Genomic DNA, 8,250 nt, shown 5'->3' on the forward strand with positions numbered 1-8,250 from the left:
TCCCTCCTGGCTTTATCAGTCTGTCTTTCTTTCTTTCTCTCTCTCTCTCTCTCTCTCTCTCTCTCTCTCTCTCTCTCTCTCTCTCTCTCCCTTCCTTCCTTCCTTCCTTCCTTCCTTCCTTCTTTCCTTCCTTTTTCATTTTTTGAAGTTTTTATTTTAATTTTTCTTCTTTCATGATATATTTTATTTACATTATATCACAATTGTAGCCCTGGCCTTTCCTTCCAGTCCCACCTTTATGAATCCCTCCCCCCATTACCTCCTCCCCTTATCCTCAGAAAAGGGAAAGCTCCCTGAGCATGCCACCCCACGTTAGGGTTTTAGTCCCAACAGGACTAAGCAGTTCCTCTCCCACCGAAGCCCAACCAGGCAGTCCAGGGGATCCAATGGCAGGCAAACGAGTCAGAGACTGCACCAACTACACTTGTTTAGGGGACTCACTTAAAGTCCAAGCTGTATATCTGCTACGAATGTAGAAGATCTAAGTCCAGCCAATGCATACACTCTGGTTGGTTGTTCAGTCTCTGTGAACCTCCATGGGACCAGGTTGTCTTTGACCCCTCTGGTTCTCTCGATTCTGTCCCCCACTCTTTTTTTTAAATTTTTTTTATTTTATGGGCAATTCAAAACATGAAATGTTTTATTCAAATTCTGATTTTTTTATTGCATATTTTCTTTATTTACATTTCAAATGTTATCCCCTTTCCCAGTTTTCCTCCCTTTGGGAAACACCCTATCACATCCTCCCTCCTCTTGCTTCCATGAGGGTGTTTCTCCACCCACCCACCCACTCCCACCTCCCCGCTCTCTATCCCCCTACACTGGGTTATCTATGGAGCCTTCATAGGACCAAGGACCTCTCTTCCCATTGATGCATGACAAAGCCATCCTCTGCTACACATGCAGTTGGAGTCATGTTCCCCACTCTTCCTGATGTCTGGCTGATAGCGTTTAATTATGAAAAACAAACCACGCTACTGAAGGCTTGACCCCTGCAGCCCCGTACATAGCCCAAGACAGAGATGTTTTTCTTTGTCAATGCCTCTCCCACCAATGTTGGCTCTGCCTCTCCAGAGCTCCGAAATCACTCTTTCGGTCCCCATGACTAGCTGTTGCCAAACTGCTCCACACTCCCAAATTTCCGCTGCTAGCTGGGGACGCACTCTTGCCAAACCGCACTCTTGCCAAATCACAACTTGCTGTGATTATCTTTCCCCTGGAGCTCAGTTGAGTCGCCACGAAATGGAAAGCACCAGACAATCTGATTTTAGAATCAACAGATATACAACTGCTGAGTGTGGATTCTACTGTCCTAAACTCATCATCTATTCTACATTAGAATATTCCAGTGGTGGATTCTGGTGGATTCTGCCACCAGATCTAGCAGATCCCAGCCTACATAGTGTCTCCTTTTGCTCCATCTCACCTTCCAAAAAGGGGGCATTTCTCTTGCATCCTTTCTTCCACTCTCAGACTCGGAAGGCCCTCCTCCTCCGAGCCCAGTAATTGATTTCTTTTTGTCTTTATTATCCAATCAATTAATTATGAGAAAATTCTGCTACATCTGGCTGTGGCTCTCTATACCTGTTTCCATTTGCTATTGGATGAAGCCCTCAGGAGGCAGTTATGCTAGGTTCCTGTCCTCAATCATCAAAGAACATCAATAGTAGTTTCAGCTGTTAGTTCTCTCCCATGGGATGTGACTCAAAGTGGGCCAATCATTGGTTGGCTATTCCTTCAATCTCTGTTCCATCTTCAACCCTGAGCATCTTTTAGGCAGGGAATATTTTGTATCCACATTTATAAAAGAAATACTACTAAAGCTTAAACCAAACATGTAGCCCCACACATTAATAGTGGGAGACTTTAAAACCTCATTCTCACCAATGGACAAATTATGAAGACAAAAACTAAACAGACAAATGGACCTAACAGATATCTGCAGAACATTTCACCCAAACAAATCCCACATCAGTCACTTATAAAACGAATGCCTTATAAACTTGCCTACAGACAATCTAATAGAAGTCTTTAATCAACAGAGGTTCCTCTTCCCAGATAACTCCAGCTAGTGGTAAGTGGATATTAGCCCAGGATCTCAGAATACCCAAGATACAATTCACAAATCACGTGAAACTCAAGAAGAAGGAAGACCAAAGTGTGGATACTTTGATCCTTCTTAGAAGGGGGAACAAAATACTCATGGAATTAGTTACAGAGACAAAGTGTGGAGCAGAGACTGAAGAAATGACCATCCAGACACTGCCCCACCTGAGGATCCATCCCATATACAATCACCAAACCCAGATACTATTGTGGATGTCAACAAGTGCTTGCTGACAGGAGCCTGATATAGCTGTTTCCTGAGAGGCTCTGCCAGTGCCTGACAAATACAGAAGTGGACGCTCACAGCCATCCATTGGACTGAGCACAGGGTTCCCAATAAAGGAGCTAAAGAAAGGACCCAAGGAGTTGAAGGGGTTTGCAGCCCCATAGGAGGAACATCAATATGAATTAACCAGTACCCCCATAGATCCCAGGGATTAAACCACCAACCAAAGAGTATACATGGTGGGACTCTTGGCTCCAGCTGCATATGTAGCAGAGGATGGCCTAGTTGGTCATCAGTGGGAGGAGAGGCCCTTAATCCTCTGAATGCTCTATGCATTCCCAATATAAGAGAATGCCAAGGCCAGGAAGAAGGAGTAGGTGGGTTGGTGAGCGGAGGAGGAGGGTTGTAGGGGGAGGGGCTTTTTGAGGGGAAACCAGGAAAAGGGATAACCTTTGAAATGTAAATAAAGAAAATTTCTTTTAAAAAAACCAAGCAAACAAACAAAAAAACCAACTACTCAGGTTAGCCACATCTGTGCAAGAGCATAAATACACATGTACATACTATAATATAATGTGTCATATACATACATATACACATACACGTATACATATACATGCAGGAGCACATAATTTTCCCTTGTGTTTCTTAGCAGTTTCCTGAGGCAAAACCTTTCTACATGACCTTTCAAAAGAATTTTTGAATTTTACTATAAGAAGCATTGGACACTAGAGTTTAGCTGAATAGCATCACAGTACAACCTCTACTCTGTCCTCTTTGCAATGGTTTCTAATTCACTGAATAATTATTTCCACCTGTTGGAGTCCTGGTTTCAATCACCTATCTCCCACCAAGAGCCTTCCAGAGCCTTGTAAGTCTTTCCCACATCCCATGGATTTGCCTTGCATCATGGTAGAAAAACATATCCAAGTCCAAGATTACTTCCCAATGCATAAATATTCAGCATTTATAGATGCATGCCCTCAAAACAGATACCATCAACATCAGGAAACTACTGCACAATATGCAACACTTAAATGCTAGCTCAAATATCTTGAGGGTAGAAAAGGAAAAATTATTGATTTCTTAACATACCCCTTCCAAATATAGTCCCATTCTTTCTGACTTTGTAGCTATAAATAACACAGAATTTAGAGTCATTTTTACTCTAAATATACAAACCAGACATAAAAGATACATCTGCCATCATGCTTAACAAGTAAAATTACAGATAATTTTTGTCTTGTGATTTACTGGTTTGGGATAATTAAGAAAGGAGTCATTTACAGGTCAACTATTTGGTGGCTGAATAAAGTCATTTTTTTCTCAACTGTATCTGGTCTAGTGATAAACCATGATGTACTCAAACTTGTGTGTGAGCAGGAGGGAAAAAATAACAAGAAATAAAATAAAGAATGAAATGGTAATAAAAATTAGGGAGGAAACCATGATGCAATAAACTGCCTAGGAATTAAAAACAAAAAACAAAAACAAAAACAAAAAGCCTATTCCTAAATTCTTTCAAAGGAGTGGCATTACAGTTTTAAAAGAACATCTGTCTCTTCTTTTTCCAGTTGATTATACTTTTTTTCTCATATGCACAAAGTTTCTCCATTTGGGGAATTTTTTGCTAAAGCCTTTAATCTAAAGGTGTTTTGAAGGTAATCTTTGTAAATGTTTGGAGAGGTAGTAGCAGAAGTTGATTTTCCTCAGCCTTGTTACTACATATTTACCTATTTACTTGTTTTAGATGTTCCACTGACTAGCCTGGAGCTGGAAGTGCAAACACAGAGTTCTGTCTCCCTAGTGCTGGGATTAAGTGGGTGTGTGCCAGGATACCTGGCCATTCGTGTTTACTTTTAATCTTTGCTGTGGTTTGCCCTGCTTGCTATTTTCAAGGGTAACAATTGTTTTTTTAGAAATTATTTAATAAAAATTACATAATAATGCCATATTCCTTAATGTGAAAAACAGTACAGAAAAGACACAAGTAGTAAAATAAAAAAAATTACGATTTTAAAAGTGGTTCTTTATTATTTAATTAATTAATTTATTTATTTATTTATTTTTATTAGGTGTTTTCTTCATTTACATTTCCAATGCTATCCCAAAAGTCCCCCATACCCTCCCCCGCTACCCCACCCACTCCCACTTCTTGGCCCTGTCATTCCCCCTACTGAGGCATATAAAGTTTGCAAGACCAATGAGCCTCTCTTTCCAATGATGGCCAACTATGCCATCTTCTGATACATATGCAGCTAGAGACACAAGCTCTGGGGGGTACTGGTTAGTTCATATTGTTGTTCCACCTATAGGATTGCAGACCCCGTTAGCTCCTTGGATACTTTCTCTAGCTCCTACATTGGGGACCCTGTGATCCATTCAATAGCTGACTGTGAGCATCCACTTCTGTGTTTGCTAGGCCCTGGCATAGTCTCACAAGAGACAGCTATATCTGGGTCCTTTCAGCAAAATCTTGCTAGTGTATGCAATGGTGTCAGCNTTTGGAGGCTGATTATGGGATGNATCCCCTGATATGGCAGTCTCTAGATNGTCCATCCTTTTGTCTCAGCTCCAAACTTTGTCTCTGTAACTCCTTCCATGGGTGTTTTGTTCCCAATTCTAAGAAGGGGCAAAGTGTCCACACTTTGGTCTTCGTTCTTCTTGAGTTTCATGTGTTTTGCAAATTGTATATTGTATCTTGGGTATTCTGAAAAATAAAAGAAAAGAGATTAAATATTATTTGTATAATTATAGCCAGGAAAATAGACTTATTTAGCAAGCTTCATTCATACCAATCAGCCTTGAAGCGGTTCAGGAAAAGAGCAATGCAAGAATTCTATAGGTTGGTATATCAGCTAGGTTGAGGCTACCCAGTGGTTTGTAGAAGGAAAAAAATACAGATAGGCAAAGAAATAAAATTCTAATAAATGAATCTAACCTGTAAAAAAAATAAATAAATAAAAGTGGTTCTATTACCTGAAGGTTTTCAGATGTTATTATTTCTGAATCAAACAAACAGATCTGTAATCATTTTCTCCTTTTGTGTCCTATGCTCCCCGCAGCTTTTGCCTAGTATAGAAGAAAATTTCCCACAGGCTTTGGATGAAGAATCAGGACATACCAAGTATTCTGTGAATGTGAATGCACTCAATAATGAGGCAGTTTGTCATAATTAATACTTGGTCCAGAACCAGACTGCAAAGCGGGCCATGCCCAAAGCATACATAGAGTATGTTTGAAACTATTGGAAACTTCAGAGAAGCAAGGCGTAATCAAATTATTAAAATTTCAGACAGAATGAGAAAGATTCTAAGTTTTATATTAGATTACAGATACCAGTTAGGAGGCTAAATTCAACAGATGAACATCACTTCTTGAACATGTAGATGTTAAATTTTCTACATTACTGACAATTGCCAGTTGTTATACCAGCTGCGAAGATTCCTAAATGCCTGTTGTGGCAAAGGAAGGCAGTTCCTTATTTTCTTCCACTACTTTGTGTGTTAAATATTCACTGGATGGAAACACTCATTTAATATAGAGACCATCATATAAATCCTATGATGAGATGGTGCTTTTAAGGACAGATACTATTATAGAAGACATATTTTATGTTCTTTGAATTATTTGAGTGTGATTTCCATTAAGATATTTAAATATTATCCAAAATTATATATAAAGGATGCTGAATCTCTACAGTATTTCTATGGTTTCTGCTTAACTATACAAGTTTATATGATTACTTGCCTATTAAATTTTTCTTTATACAAGGAAAAGAACATACATAAGAGGCCAGTATTAGGAACTGAATGGAAGACTATTCACGCAAACAAGGTCCAAAGTATGTACCAGTGGAAAATACTCAGCATACCAAAAGAGTGTTGGCTGAAGCGTGGATGATGCTTGTATGCAACAACATTCCAATCTCCAAGTTCAGTGTGGCATTCACAGGAATGCCAAGTACCAGAGAAGGCTGGAAAATAACAGTGGTCTCATATCCACAGACATCATCCAAGCTGTCATTCTAATAAAAAGCTTTACAGCATCAGAGGCTATGAGCACCAAAGTAAAACGTCATGGGAACCCTCGACTACATACCCCCAAGTGATTCACTATGTTAGAATCCATCTGTGAATTCCAGGAAAGCCAGACTACAAAAGCTCTTAGCACTCTTTTGGAAAGAATGTTGTCTGTTGAGGTAGATCACTATTTCCAGAAACGCAATCGGGAACTTAGGCATGACCCTTGGAGACTTTCCTTTAACTTTCTTTGTCCACCAGTCAAAGACTGATCCAGGATGTTCTTTATTTCTATTCTGGGGTCTCTATCTCTAAAATTCCTATCTTGTTGGGTAGATGAAATCCAGGCTAAGACAACTCTCTAGAGCAGTGCTAGGTGGAAGATAGGTTAGGTGTAGTTTCTCTGGCTCTGTGAATTTCACAATGAGTTAACATTGGTACATTGATCTAGAACCCCTCTCTTCATTCCAGGCTGGAAGGGGAAATCAAAACTCCATCCAGCTTAACACAAAATGTTCTGAAGTGTATCTAAGTTCACTAGATTCTTGTAGCACCAACTCTAAGAAGGGAAAGGCTCTAACCGCATTGACTCACACACTTAAGTTTATGACAAGCTTAGATGCTTTGAGTCTTGCAGGACACCAAACCTCTATTACCATTGATTTCTCCCACCAACATGAGACATTCTCTATAGTGTCCCTGGTACCTAAAACCTGAGTTGCCAACACCTGAGGGAGAAAATTCAAGTTTACCAGAGCTTCACAGTCAGTGCCCTCCTGTCCCATTTCTCTCTCTCTTGGTCAACAATAATCTCAACATCCATTATCATCACAGATGTGACGAAACGAGAATGTCACCACTTTTCCACTCTTTGCTGTCACACACTGCAACAGGCCTGTGTGAGCTGTTGTCTACCCCAATTCATACACACATACCCTATGCTCTCTGTATCCATCACTGCATTATTGATTTCTTTATTTCTCACACAAGATCATTCCTTTGGTGCAGTCTTTTTTCAAGCTTTCACCTATTAAGTTACTCAAAAGAGAGAGAAGGCTTCGCCTGTGATGTTTAGAGCACATACTTCAAAGCCCTCCTAATCAGTCAAATCTATATTTCCCCCATTTCTACTGATAATGCTGCACAGCAGACACAGCCTTCCTGAATTCATCATGCCAGCCTGATCCTACCCCATCTATCCTTTACCTACAACCACAGCCATGATTATGGAAGGGACTGGAACACATCACCTTCTTACCTAGGACCTATTGCTGACAACCTACAATGGCAAAGTTCATTTCTGGGAGCTGCAGTTCCTGCAAGAACTAAGCTCCTGCATCCTCCTTACCTCACCTTCTTAGACTCACATAAAACTTCTTTGTTCTTGCTGCATTGCTTCAAACCATGCTTGTCTGCATCATGGTTTCTACTGCCAGTACCCTTGAGCATGTTCCTGATAGCATGTTGCCTAGACAATTCTCCCAATTAATAATTCCAGGATAGTGAGTGATATCCATCTGCCCTGACTTCTTTACCTATATCAAACCCTTCACCATAGCTCCTACTATGGCTTTCATAGCATTTTGTTTAAGTATAAGGGTTCATTTGAATACATTATATCTTTGCCTATAGATTGTAAACTTTAAGGACTATTTAAGGATAGTATTTGTTCACCTAAGACATGATGGACATTTAAATGTAGTCACCATTCTTGTCCTCTCCAGCATTTTATTCTAGTTATTTGACCTTAAGCAAGTAATTTAACTTTTATTTAGATATAGTCCATATTTATATATGCAGCTGGCTCTCTAAATGTGCATCTGTAGATTCAGGAAACTGCAGAAAGGAAATATTTGAAAAACATTCTGAATGTAATAGATGTGTTTAGATGTTTTA

This window comes from Mus caroli, chromosome 6 (genome assembly GCF_900094665.2).
Source record: "Mus caroli chromosome 6, CAROLI_EIJ_v1.1, whole genome shotgun sequence".
NCBI classification, from domain to species: Eukaryota; Metazoa; Chordata; class Mammalia; order Rodentia; family Muridae; genus Mus; species Mus caroli.